This window comes from Triticum urartu, chromosome 7A (assembly GCF_056163025.1).
Source record: "Triticum urartu cultivar PI428250 chromosome 7A, HENAU_Tu73, whole genome shotgun sequence".
Lineage (NCBI taxonomy): Eukaryota > Viridiplantae > Streptophyta > Magnoliopsida > Poales > Poaceae > Triticum > Triticum urartu.
The window spans coordinates 98,002,454-98,018,077 of NC_141879.1; positions in this window are offsets into that span (position 1 = coordinate 98,002,454).

A 15,624-nucleotide genomic window follows, 5' to 3' on the forward strand; every position below is an offset into this window, starting at 1 on the left:
ATAACCAAAAGCGGGATCTGGATACCCATGTTGGCTCCCACATGCTCCACGATGATCTCATCGGATGAAACACGATGTCGATGATTCAATCAATCACGTATACAATTCCCTTTGTCAATCGGTACGTTACTTGCCCGAGACTCGATCGTCGGTATCCCAATACCTCGTTCAATCTCGTTACCGGCAAGTCACTTTACTTGTACCCTAATGCATGATCCCGTGACCAACCCCTTGGCCACATTGAGCTCATTATGATGATGCTTTACTGAGTGGGCCCAGAGATACCTCTCCGTCATACGGAGTGACAAATCCCAGTCTCGATTTGTGCCAACCCAATAGACACTTTCGGCGGTACCCGTAGTGTACCTTTATAGCCACCCAGTTACGTTGTGACGTTTGGCACACCCAAAGCACTCCTACGGTATCCGAGAGTTGCATAATCTCATGGTCTAAGGAAATGATACTTGACATTGGAAAAGCTCTAGCAAACGAACTACACGATCTTTGTGCTATGCTTACGTTTGGGTCTTGTCCATCACATCATTCTCCTAATGATGTGATCCCATTATCAATGACATCCAATGTCCATAGTCAGGAAACCATGACTATCTGTTGATCAACGAGCTGGTCAACTAGAGGCTCACGAGGGACACGTTGTGGTATATGTATTCACAAATGTATTACGATTTCCGGATAACACAATTATAGCATGAATAATAGACAATTATCATGAACAAGGAAATAAAATAATCATTTTATTATTGCCTCTAGGGCATATTTCCAACAGTCTCCCACTTGCACTAGAGTCAATCATCTAGTTACATTGTGATGAATCGAACACCCATGGAATTCTGGTGTTGATCATGTTTTGCTCTAGGGAGAGGTTTAGTCAACGGATCTGCTACATTCAGGTCCGTATGTACTTTACAAATCTCTATGTATCCATTTTGAACACTTTCACGAATGGAGTTGAAGCGACGCTTGATATGCTTGGTCTTCCTGTGAATCTTGGGCTCCTTGGCAAGGGCAATAGCTCCAGTGTTGTCACTGAAGAGAGTCATCGGCCCCGACGCATTGGGTGTGACTCCTAGGTCGGTGATGAACTCCTTCACCCAGATTGCTTCTTGTGCTGCCTTCGAGGCTGCCATGTACTCTGCTTCACATGTAGATCCCGCCATGATGCTTTGCTTGCAACTGCACCAGCTTATTACCCCACCATTCAAAATATACACGTATCCGGTTTGTGATGTAGAATCATCCAGATCTGTGTCGAAGCTAGTGTCGACGTAACCCTTTACGACGAGCTCTTCGCCACCTCCATAAACGAGAAACATATCCTTGGTCCTTTTCAGGTACTTCATGATGTTTTTGACCGCTGTCCAGTGTTCCTTGCCGGGATTACTTTGGTACCTACCTACCAAACTTACGGCAAGGTTTACATCAGGTCTGGTACACAGCGTGGCATACATAATAGACCCTATGGCTGAGGCATAGGGGATGACACTCATCTCTTCTATATCTTCTGCCGTGGTCGGGCATTGAGCCGTGCTCAATCGCACACCTTGCAATACAGGCAAGAACCCCTTCTTGGACTGATCCATATTGAACTTCTTCAATATCTTGTCAAGGTACGTACTTTGTGAAAGACCGATGAGGCGTCTCAATCTATCTCTATAGATCTTGATGCCTAATATATAAGCAGCTTCTCCAAGGTCCTTCATTGAAAAACACTTGTTCAAGTAGGCCTTTATGCTTTCCAAGAATTCTATATCATTTCCCATTAAAAGTATGTCGTCCACATATAATATGAGAAATGCTACAGAGCTCCCACTCACTTTCTTGTGAACGCAGGCTTCTCCATAAGTCTGCATAAACCCAAATGCTTTGATCATCTCATCAAAGCGAATGTTCCAACTCCGAGATGCTTGCACCAGCCCATAGATTGAGCGTTGGAGCTGGCACACCTTGTTAGCATTCTTAGGATCGACAAAACCTTCTGGCTGCATCATATACAATTCTTCCTTAAGAAAGCCGTTAAGGAATGCCGTTTTGACGTCCATTTGCCATATCTCATAATCATAGAATATGGCAATTGCTAACATGATTCGGATGGACTTCAGCTTCGCTACGGGTGAGAAAGTCTCATCGTAGTCAACCCCTTGAACTTGTCGATAACCCTTAGAGACAAGTCGAGCCTTATAGATGGTCACATTACCATCCGCGTCTGTCTTCTTCTTAAAGATCCATTTATTTTCTATGGCTCGCCGATCGTCGGGCAAGTCAGTCAAAGTCCATACTTCGTTTTCATACATGGATTCTATCTCGGATTTCATGGCTTCTAGCCATTTGTCGGAATCTGGGCCCGCCATCGCTTCTTCATTGTTCGAAGGATCACCGTTGTCTAACAACATGATTTCCAGGGCAGGGTTGCCGTACCACTCTGGTGCGGAACGTGTCCTTGTGGACCTACGAAGTTCAGTAGGAGCTTGATCCAAAGTATCTTGATCATCATCATTAACTTCCTCTCTAATCGGTGCAGGCACCACAGGAACATTTTCCTGAGCTGCGCTACTCTCCGTTTCAAGCGGCAGTACTTCATCAAGCTCTACTTTCCTCCCACTTACTTCTTTCGAGAGAAACTCTTTCTCTAGAAAGGATCCATTCTTCGCAACAAAGATCTTGCCTTCAGATCTGAGGTAGAAGGTATACCCAATGGTTTCCTTTGGGTATCCTATGAAGACGCATTTTTCTGACTTGGGTTCGAGCTTTTCAGGTTGAAGTTTCTTGACATAAACATCGCATCCCCAGACTTTTAGAAACGACAGCTTAGGTTTCTTCCCAAACCATAATTCATACGGTGTCGTCTCAACGGATTTCGACGGAGCCCTATTTAAAGTAAATGCGGCAGTCTCTAAAGCATAGCCCCAAAATGAGAGTGGTAGATCAGTAAGAGACATCATAGATCGCACCATATCCAATAGAGTGCGATTACGATGTTCGGACACACCATTTCGCTGAGGTGTTCCAGGCGGCATGAGTTGTGAAACGATTCCACATTTCCTTAAGTGTGTGCCAAATTCATGACTTAAATATTCTCCCCCACGATCTGATCGTAAGAACTTTATTTTTCTGTCATGTTGATTCTCAACCTCACTCTGAAATTCCTTGAACTTTTCAAAGGTTTCAGACTTGTGTTTCATTAAGTAGACATACCCATATCTACTCAAGTCATCATTGAGAGTGAGAACATAACGATAGCCACCGTGAGCTTCAACACTCATTGCACCGCACACATCAGTATGTATGATTTCCAATAAGTTGGTTGCTCGCTCCATTGTTCCGGAGAACAGAGTCTTGGTCATTTTACCCATGAGGCATGGTTCGCACGTGTCAAATGATTCGTAATCAAGAGACTCTAAAAGTCCATCTGCATGGAGCTTCTTCATGCGTTTGACACCTATGTGACCAAGGCGGCAGTGCCACAAGTATGTGGGACTATCATTATCAAGCTTACATCTTTTGGTATTCACACTATGAACTTGTGTAACATTACGCTCGAGATTCATTAAGAATAAACCATTCACCAGCGGGGCATGACCATAAAACATATCTCTCATATAAATAGAACAACCATTATTCTCGGATTTAAATGAGTAGCCATCTCGAATTAAACGAGATCCTGATACAATGTTCATGCTCAAAGCTGGAACTAAATAACAATTATTGAGGTTTAAAACTAATCCCTAGGTAAATGTAGAGGTAGCGTGTCGACGGCGATCACATCGACCTTGGAACCATTCCCGACACGCATCGTCACCTCGTCCTTCGCCAGTCTCCGCTTATTCCGCAGCTCCTGCTTTGAGTTACAAATATGAGCAACCGCACCGGTATCAAATACCCAGGAGCTACTACGAGTACTGGTAAGGTACACATCGATTACATGTATATCACATATACCTTTAGTATTGCCGGTCTTCTTGTCCGCTAAGTACTTGGGGTAGTTCCGCTTCTAGTGACCACTTCCCTTGCAATAAAAGCACTCAGTCTCAGGCTTGGGTCCATTCTTTGGCTTCTTCCCGGCATCTGGCTTACTGGGCGCGGCAACTCCCTTGCCGTCCTTCTTGAAGTTCTTCTTACCCTTGCCTTTCTTGAACTTAGTGGTTTTATTCACGATCAACACTTCATGTTCCTTTTTGATCTCCACCTCCGCTGATTTCAGCATTGAATATACCTCAGGAATGGTCTTTTCCATCCCCTGCATATCTAAGTTCATCACAAAGCTCTTGTAGCTCGGTGGAAGCAACTGAAGGATTCTGTCAATGACCGCGTCATCCGGGGGATTAACTCCCAGCTGAGTCAGGCGGTTGTGCAACCCAGACATTTTGAGTATGTGCTCACTTACAGAACTATTTTCCTCCATCTTACAACTAAAGAACTTGTCAGAGACTTCATATCTCTCGACCCGGGCACGAGCTTGGAAAACCATTTTCAGCTCCTCGAACATCTCATATGCTCCGTGTTGCTCAAAACGCTTTTGGAGCCTCGGTTCTAAGCTGTAAAGCATGCCGCACTGAATGAGGGAGTAATCATTAGCACGTGACTGATAAGCGTTCATAACATCTTGGTTTGCTGGGAATGGTGCTTCACCTAGCGGTGCTTCTAGGACCTAATCTTTCTTGGCAGCTATGAGGATGATCCTCAGGTTCTGGACCCAGTCCGTATAGTTGCTGCCATCATCTTTCATCTTGGTTTTCTCTAGGAACGCGTTGAAGTTGAGGGCAACATTAGCGTGGGCCATTTGATCTACAAGACATATTGTCAAGATTTTAGACTAAGTTCATGATAATTAAGTTCATCTAATCAAATTATTCAATGAACTCCCACTCAGATAGACATCCCTCTAGTCATCTTAAGTGAAACATGATCCGAGGCAACTAGGTCGTGTCCGATCATCACGTGAGACGGACTAGTCAACATCGGTGAACATCTACATGTTGATCGTATCTTCTATACGACTCATGCTCGACCTTTCGGTCCTTCGTGTTCCGAGGCCATGTCTATACATGCTAGGCTCGTCAAGTTAACCTAAGTGTATTGCGTGTGTAAATCTGGCTTACACCCGTTGTATTCGAATGTTAGAATCTATCACACCCGATCATCACATGGCGCTTCGAAACAACGAACCTTCGCAACGGTGCACAGTTAGGGGGAACACTTTCTTGAAATTATTGCGAGGGATCATCTTATTTAAGCTACCGTCGTTCTAAGCAAATAAGATGTAAAACATGATAAACATCACATGCAATCAAATAGTGACATGATATGGCCAATATCATTTCGCTCCTTTTGATCTGCATCTTCGGGGCGCCATGATCATCATCGTCACCGGCATGACACCATGATCTCCATCATCATGATCTCCATCATCGTGTCTTCATGAAGTCGTCTCGTCAACTATTACTTCTACTACTATGGCTAACGGTTTAGCAATAAAGTAAAGTAATTACATGACGTTTATGTTGACACGCAGGTCATAAATAAATTAAGACAACTCCTATGGCTCCTGCCGGTTGTCATACTCAACGACATGCAAGTCGTGATTCCTACTACAAGAACATGATCATCTCATACATCACATATATCATTCATCACATCCTTTGGCCATATCACATCACAAAGCACTTGCTGCAAAAACAAGTTAGACGACCTCTAATTGTTGTTGCAAGTTTTTACGTGGCTGCTATAGGTTTCTAGCAAGAACATTTCTTACCTACGCCAAAACCACAACGTGAATTGCCAATTTCTATTTACCCTTCATAAGGACCCTGTTCATCGAATCCGATCCGACTAAAGTGGGAGAGACAGACACACGCTAGCCACCTTATGCAACTAGTGCATGTCAGTCGGTGGAACCAGTCTCACATAAGCGTACCTATAAGGTCGGTCCGGGCCGCTTCATCCCACAATGCCACCGAATAAAGATAAGACTAGTAACGGCAACATAATTGACAATATCGACGCCCACAACTGCTTTGTGTTCTACTCGTGCATAGAAACTACGCATAGACCTAGCTCATGATGCCACTGTTGGGGATCGTAGCAGAATTTAAAATTTTCTACGCATCACCAAGATCAATCTATGGAGTATTCTAGCAACGAGGGGAATAGGAGTGCATCTACATACCCTTGTAGATCGCGAGCGGAAGCGTTCAAGTGAACGGGGTTGATGGAGTCGTACTCATCGTGATCCAAATCACCGATGATCCTAGTGCCGGACGGACGGCACCTCCGCGTTCAACACACGTACGGTTGGGAAAGACATCTTCTCCTTCTTGATCCAGCAAGGGGGGAGGAGAGGTTGATGGAGATCCAGCAGCACGACAGCGTGGTGGTGGATGCAGCAGGGTCTCGGCAGGGCTTCGCCAAGCACCAACGAGAGGGAGCGGTGTTACGGGAGGGAGAGGGAGGCGCCAAGGGCTAGGGTCCGGCTGCCCTCCCTCCCCCCCACTAGATATAGGCCCCCTGGGGGGCGCCGGCCCTAGGAGATGCAATCTCCAAGGGGGCGGCGGCCAAGGGGGGTGCCTTGCTCCCCAAGCCAGGTGGGGTGCCCCCACCCCTACGGTTCCCCAACCCTAGGCGCAGGGGAGGCCCAAGGGGGGGCGCACCAGCCCACTAGGGGCTGGTTCCCATCCCACTTCAGCCCATGGGGCCCTCCGGGACAGGTGGCCCCACCCGGTGGACCCCCGGGACCTTCCGGTGGTCCCGATACAATACCGGTGACCCCCGAAACCTTCCCGTTGGCCGAAACTGGACTTCCTATATATAAATCTTTACCTCCGAACCATTCCGGAACTCCTCGTGACGTCCGAGACTCCGAACAACTTTCAGGTTACTGTATACTAATATCTCTACAACCCTAGCATCACTGAACCTTAAGTGTGTAGACCCTACGGGTTCGGGAGACACGCAGACATGACGGAGACGCCTCTCCGGTCAATAACCAATAGCGGGATCTAGATACCCATGTTGGCTCCCACATGCTCCACGATGATCTCATCGGATGAACCACGATGTCGAGGATTCAAACAATCCCGTATACAATTCCCTTTGTCAATCGGTACGTTACTTGCCCGAGACTCGATCGTCGGTATCCCAATACCTCGTTCAATCTTGTTACCGGCAAGTCACTTTACTCGTACCGTAATGCATGATCCCGTGACCAACCCCTTGGCCACATTGAGCTCATTATGATGATACTTTACCGAGTGGGCCCAAAGATACCTCTCCGTCATACGGAGTGACAAATCGCAGTCTCGATTCGTGCCAACCCAACAGACACTTTCGGAGATACCCGTAGTGTACCTTTATAGCCACCCAGTTACGTTGTGACGTTTGGCACACCCAAAGCACTCCTACGGTATCTGGGAGTTGCACAATCTTATTGTCTAAGGAAATGATACTTGACATTGGAAAAGCTCTAGCAAACGAACTACACGATCTTTGTGCTATGTTTAGGTTTGGGTCTTATCCATCACATCATTCTCCTAATGATGTGATCCCGTTATCAATGACATCCAATGTCCATAGTCAGGAAACCATGACTATCTGTTGATCAACGAGCTAGTCAACTAGAGGCTCACTAGGGACACATTGAGGTCTATGTATTCACACATGTATTACGATTTCCGGATAAGACAATTATAGCATGAATAATAGACAATTATCATGAACAAGGAAATATAATAATCATTTACGCTGTCGACTCCTTCTATGGCTGGACGTATTGCCGGCCTACTCCAGTCATCGCTACAAACGGCTGTTGCAGCAGTATGTTACTTTCCTATGATATCATTATGTCTTGCTTATATTACTGTCAACATTTGCTGAAAAAATATTCATGCTCATAACATGCTGTTCTTAATATTGACTAAATCAAGATCCCTTTTTTATTTGACTCCAACTTGATATGATGTTGTAGGCCGCCTGGTGTCCCTACCCTTCCTAATCCCAGAACCTTTCAAAGAAAAGCGGCATGACAGTTGCAGGTGGTTCCTGGCTCGATCAGACGACGGCGAAAGATTGATGATCGTTCGCACGTACCGGACGTGTTGTTTCTCGGAATACAATCACAGTCACTGCAAGGTCTTTGAGCAGGATCCCAGCTTCTTTGGGCCTTCAGGAATTTTTGACTAGAGGCTGGTAAGTAGCCTTGGTACACGCTCTCTGTTTGTTGGACTGAATTATCCGATTAACCAGGAGATAACCGACGGCAAGGATCATGATGGCAGCGCGGTTTCGTTCATCAGGCAAAACTATGTGTACACAACGTACCATGCGTCTCTGCATGCACCATACCCTGATATATGCTGCCACGCTCTGCAGCCCAAAGTAGGAGAGAGGGTCGCAAGTATCAGACTTCGACCTGCTGGCTGGAGTTTCCCCCGTCAGGCACCCATCTGGTTCAAGCCGTCAGCCAATCTCCACAGCTTAATAAATAGTAACGTCTAACTGAGCCAGTTAGTTAGATGCATACACTTGGTGTAGTAGGATCTTTATTTAGTTTGATGCATACAATTATTCTTTTTTGGTAGCCCTTTTGTAATGATGGCTGATGTTTGGTTTGGAAGAGAGAGCTGCGTCTTCACTCTTCTGGCCTGCTTACTGCTTCTGTTGCACCCCCAGCCCTAGTTGCTGCTGCTGCTGTTTTCAATGTACAATAGTAGTATATTTCGTCTGTTGGTTGAATAAATGTGTTGTTAGAATGACAAACACAATATTTAGGAAGTCGTTCCACGGTTCGATCCTTTAGTGCCCCGTACCGTACGTAGCGCATACTATTTTTCGTACGGAACACATTTTCCACTTGTTGATAACACGCAGCCCACTGATGAAGGCCCAATAGAGAAGCCCATAATTAACTGGAAGGGAGGCTCTCACATGAATCCGGCCCAGGTACATGCTCATGGTCCCCTAAACATAAATAAGTAAATAAATACATAAATAAAGCTAAATCCTCATGCACCAGTTCTTTGGGAAAATAGGTAGCCCAGTATTTCTTTTTGAAGAATACAAAAGCTAGGCCTATTTGTTTTCTTCAAATTACCGGGCTGCAAATCTTTCAAGACGAGGAGGGATGCATTCCGGCCTGGCTTAAGAGTATGGTCAATGTCAGTTAAAAGTAATATCAAAAGGGGTTGAAAATTCCAAAAAAATTATAGCAAATGGGATATAAGTCTCTTTTTTTTGTTTTTGTTCTTCACTGATATCTTATACGTATTTCGTTGGATTTAACATGACATAGTACTAATTTATTTTTATATTTGTTTTAGTATGGCTACTAATTTTTGGATTAAGAATATTTCGTTCCCCAGCAAAAATTTGCGAATTTTCAAAATTTCTCACATATTTAGTTAATTTTTTGACACTGGTACTGACCAGAAAATGGCCAGCAATTCTAAAAATGGAAAACGGGCTGCAATAAATTCCATATGAATTAGAAAATGAGTAAAAATTATAAATATAATAGCAAATGGGCTGTACACGCCACAGATTTCGAGGCTGACTTGTTTACGCAAGGCTTTGTCAGTGAACACACGATTCTAGCAGTAGTGACTGTTGGATGTCCATCCAACGGCCGACGTGCTTCTTCAATCTCTGATCTTCCTGCTCCAGCTGACTAAACTAGCGCCGGCGGGACTGCCTGCTCCCTCCTCTTGTGGCCCGCTGTGATGCCACGCAAGCTTCCCCGGCCCACCCAACTCCCTCTGCTGGCCTGGCCGCACGCAATCAACTGCCTCCTTATTACGTGAAAAAAAATGATTCCTCCCACTGACATCTGGGGCACACCGGTTGGGAGGCTGACTGTGGGCCTACTAAGTTGACGCGTACGCAGGGCTTGTCAACTTAGTCAACAAACGATTCTAGCAGCAGTAACCGTTGGATTTGAATCTAACGGTCCTGCTGCTTCTTCAATTGCTGCTCTTCTTGCACCAGCCGCCCAAACCAGCGCCGGGGAGACGACCTGCTCCTGCCTCCAGTGGCCGGCTGTGCTGCCATTGAGGCCTCATCGCCCCCTACTACTCCCACCGCTAGCCAGGCCCTGCGGCGACGACAGCCTCACACCGCAGCCGAAACAGTGAACCCTCGTACTCCTCTCCGCCTGGGCATCCACTGTCATGTCTTCCCCGGCTCCGTGTCGTCCCCTTCCTAGGCCTCGCCGTCATCCACCGCCTTCGTGCTCTCGGCACGGCATGGTCAACGTGGTCAACGACATTCCATTGGAAGAGTATTGTACATGGAGAGGCTGACAGCTGGGTCCACGGCCACAGCCCAGTTTTTTTGTGATTTGCAAAGTAAGTCGCTTTGTCAGGCCTGTTGGGCTGCAAATCTTTCAAGACGAGGAGAGCTTTCATTCGGCTGGCCGAGAAAATGGCCCATCAGTAATGAGAAATGGGTTGTACATTTTTAAAACACATCAAACCGGCAATTAGTTTCAAATATCTTTTTTTTCATTTCGAGATTTTAAATTACATTAATTTTTATGCGTGGAGAATTTGTTGGATTTTATATTGATATACATTTATTTTTTAAATAAGTTTGAATGTGAGTCGAAATTTCGGGATTAAAAACAGTTCGGACCGCATCGAAATATGCAAAATTTCATATAATTTTTTAACCGTGGCCACAATATGGGCTGTAATGCTAACAAACAGAATATGGGCTCCCAAAAAAACCTTAAGAATTAGCAAATGGGCTGTAAATTATTAGAAATAATGGCAGACGGGATGTATGCTGTTTTCCACAGATTTGAGGCTTTCCTAAAAAAAGGATGACGCAGAAGCACTGACTGTTGGATGTCCATCGAACGGCCGTCGTGCTTCTTCAATCTCTGCTCTTCCTGCTCCAGCCGCTCAAACAACCGCCGGCGGGACTACCTGCTCCCTCCTCCCCGCGGCCGGCTGTGCTGCCGCGCAGGCCTCACTGCCCCACCGTACTCCCATCGCTGGCCTAGCCATCCCTCTACTCACCCACACCTGCTGTTATTCTCTGGCGACGGCAGACGAACCAGTAAACCCTCATACAGTTGTACTCCCCTCCGCGTGGGAAACTAAAACAACTGCCGAGTCTTCCCTGCCTCCATTTCGTTCCCTCCCTAGGCCTCGCCGTTGTCCATCACCATGGTGCTCTGGCATGGCGTGGTCAGCATGGTCAACGACCGACATGCATCTGAAGTGGACTGTACGTGGAGAGGCCGACAGCTGGGTCCACTGCCGCACGCAAGGAAATGCCACGTTATTACGCGTAAAATAATGATTCCTCCACCTGACATCAGGGACCCACCGAAAGGGGCTCTGTATTTCGCGAGAAAAACGTTACCGCCTGTTGGAAATATGCCCTAGAGGCAATAATAAATTGATTATAAATATATTTCCTTGTTCATGATAATCGTTTATTATCCATGCTAGAATTGTATTGATAGGAAACTCAGATACATGTGTGGATACATAGACAACACCATGTCCCTAGTAAGCCTCTAGTTGACTAGATCGTTGATCAATAGATGGTTACGGTTTCCTGACCATGGACATTGGATGTCATTGATAACGGGATCACATCATTAGGAGAATGATGTGATGGAAAAGACCCAATCCTAAGCATAGCACAAGATCGTGTAGTTCGTATGCTAAAGCTTTTCTAATGTCAAGTATCATTTCCTTAGACCATGAGATTGTGCAACTCCCGGATACCGTAGGAGTGCTTTGGGTGTGCCAAACGTCACAACGTAACTGGGTGACTATAAGGTGCACTACGGGTATCTCCGAAAGTGTCTGTTGGGTTGGCATGAATCGAGACTGGGATTTGTCACTCCGTGTGACGGAGAGGTATCTCTGGGCCCACTCGGTAGGACATCATCATAATGTGCACAATGTGATCAAGGAGTTGATCACGGGATGATGTGTTACGGAATGAGTAAAGAGACTTGCCGGTAACGAGATTGAACAAGGTATCGGGATACCGACGATCGAATCTCGGGCAAGTATCGTGCCGATAGACAAAGGGAATTGTATACGGGATTGATTAAAGTCCTTGACATCGTGGTTCATCCGATGAGATCATCGTGGAACATGTGGGAACCAACATGGGTATCCAGATCCCGCTGTTGGTTATTGACCGGAGAACGTCTCGGTCATGTCTGCATGGTTCCCGAACCCGTAGGGTCTACACACTTAAGGTTCGATGACGCTAGGGTTATAAAGGAAGTTTGTATGTGGTTACCGAATGTTGTTCGGAGTCCCGGATGAGATCCCGGACGTCACGTGGAGTTCCAGAATGGTCCGGAGGTAAAGATTTATATATGGGAAGTCCTGTTTTGGTCACCGGACAAGTTTCGGGGTCACCGGTATTGTACCGGGACCACCGGAAGGGTCCCGGGGGTCCACCGGGTGGGGCCACCTGCCCCGGGGGCCACATGGGCTGTAGGGGTGTGCGCCTTGGCCTATATGGGCCAAGGGCACTAGCCCCAAGAGGCCCATGCGCCAAGAGATAAGGAAATGAAGAGTCCTAAAGGGGGAAGGCACCTCCTAGGTGCCTTGGGGAGGCGGGACTCCTCCCTGGCCGCACCCTTCCTTGGAGGAAGGGACAAGGCTGCGCCCCCCCTCTCTCCCTTGCCCCTATATATATGTGGGGGGTGGGAGGGCAGCCATACCAATGTTCTGGTGCAGCCCTCCCCTTCTCCCAAGTACTTCTCCTCTCCCGTGGTGCTTGGCGAAGCCCTGCAGGATTGCCACGCTCCTCCACCACCACCACGCCGTTGTGCTGCTGCTGGATGGAGTCTTCCTCAACCTCTCCCTCTCTCCTTGCTGGATCAAGGCGTGGGAGACATCGTCGGGCTGTACGTGTGTTGAACGCGGAGGTGCCGTCCGTTCGGCACTAGGATCTCCGGTGATTTGGATCACGACGAGTACGACTCCATCAACCCCGTTCTCTTGAATGCTTCCACTTAGCGATCTACAAGGGTATGTAGATGCACTCTCCTTCCCCTCGTTGCTGGTCTCTCCATAGATAGATCTTGGTGACATGTAGGAAAATTTTGAATTTCTGCTACGTTACCCTACAGTGGCATCATGAGCTAGGTCTATGCGTAGTTTCTATGCACGAGTAGAACACAAAGTAGTTGTGGGCGTTGATTTTGTTCAATATGCTTGCCGTTACTACTCTTATCTTGATTCGGCGGCATCGTGGGATGAAGCGGCCCGGACCAACCTTACACGTACACTTACGTGAGACCGGTTCCACTGACTGACATGCACTAGTTGCATTAGGTGGCTGGCGGGTGTCTGTCTCTCCCACTTTAGTTGGATCGGATTCGATGAAATGGGTCCTTATGAAGGGTAAATAGCAATTGGCATATCACGTTGTGGTTTTTTGCGTAGGTAAGAAACGTTCTTGCTAGAAACCCATAGCAGCCATGTAAAACATGCAAACAACAATTAGAGGACGTCTAACTTGTTTTTGCAGGGTATGCTATGTGATGTGATATGGCCAAAGGATGTGATGAATGATATATGTGATGTATGAGATTGATCATGTTCTTGTAATAGGAATCATGACTTGCATGTCGATGAGTATGAAAACCGGCAGGAGACATAGGAGTTGTCTTAATTTATTTATGACCTGCGTGTCAATATAAACGTCATGTAATTACTTTACTTTATTGCTAACCGTTAGCTGTAGTAGTAGAAGTAATAGATGACGTGACAACTTCATGGAGACACGATGATGGAGATCATGATGATGGAGATCATGGTGTCATGCCGGTGACGTTGATGATCATGGAGCCCCGAAGATGGAGATCAAAAGGAGCAATAAGATATTGGCCATATCATGTCACTATTTGATTGCATGTGATGTTTATCATGTTTTTGCATCTTGTTTACTTAGAATGACGGTAGTAAATAAGATGATCCCTCATAATAATTTCAAGAAAGTGTCCCCCCTAACTGTGCACCATTGCGACAGTTCGTTGTTTCGAAGCACCACGTGATGATCGGGTGTGATAGATTCTAACGTTCACATACAACGGGTGTAAGACAGATTTACACACGCGAAACACTTAGGTTGACTTGACGAGCCTAGCATGTGTACAGACATGGCCTCGGAACACAAGAGACCGAAAGGTCGAGCATGAGTCGTATAGAAGATACGATCAACATGAAGATGTTCACCGATGTTGACTAGTCTGTCTCACGTGATGATTGGACACGGCCTAGTTGACTCGGATCATGTAATCACTTAGATGACTAGAGGGATGTCTATCTAAGTGGGAGTTCATAAGATGAACTTAATTATCCTGAACATAGTCAAAAGGTCTTCGCAAATTATGTCGTAGCTCGCGCTTCAGTTCTACTGTTTAGATATGTTCCTAGAGAAAATTTAGTTGAAAGTTGATAGTAGCAATTATGCGGACTAGGTCCGTAAACTGAGGATTGTCCTCATTGCTTCATAGAAGGCTTATGTCCTTAATGCACCACTCGGTGTGCTGAACCTCGAACGTCGTCTTTGGATGTTGCGAACATCTGACATACACATTTTGATAACTATGTGATAGTTCAGTTAAACAGTTTAGAGTTGAGGCACCGAAGACGTTTTGAAACGTCGCGAAACATATGAGATTTTTTGAGGGCTGAAATTGGGATTTCAGGCTCGTGCCCACGTCAAGAGGTATAAGACCTCCGACGATTTTCTTAGCCTGCAAACTGAGGGAGAAAAGCTCAATTGTTGAACTTGTGCTCAGATTGTCTGAGTACAACAATCGCTTGAATCGAGTGGGAGTTGATCTTCCAGATGAAATAGTGATGGTTCTCCGAAGTCATTACCAGCAAGCTGCTAGAGCTTCATGATGAACTATGATATATCAGGGACATATATGATGATCCTTGAGATATTCGCGATGTTTGACACTACGAAAGTAGAAATCAAGAAGGAGCATCAATTGTTGATGGTTGGTGAAACCACTAGTTTCAAGAAGGGCAAGGGAACAAAGGGATACTTCATGAAACGGCAATTCAGCTGCTGCTCTAGTGAAGAAACCCAAGGTTGAACCCAAACCCGAGACTGAGTGCTTCTGTAATAAGGGGAACAGCCACTGGAGCAAAATTACCCTAGATACTTGGTAGATGAGAAGGCTGGCAAGGTCGATAGAAGTATATTGGATATACATTGTGTTAATGTGTACTTTACTAGTACTCCTAGTAGCCCCAGGGTATTAGATACCGGTTCGGTTGCGAAGTGTTAGTAACTTGAAATAAAAGTTACGGAATAAACGGAGACTAGCTAAAGGTGAGCTGACGATTTGTGTTGGAAGTGTTTCCAAGGTTGATATGATCAAGCATCGCACGCTCCCTCTACCATCGAGATTGGTATTAAAACCTAAATAATTGTTATTTGGTCTTTGCGTTGAGCATAGACATGATTGGATTATGTCTATCGTGATACGGTTATTCATTTAAGGAGAATAATGGTTACTCTGTTTATTTGAATAATACCTTCAATGGTCTTACACCTAAAATGAATGGTTTATTGAATCTCGATCATAGTGGTAGACATGTTCATGCCAAAAGATAG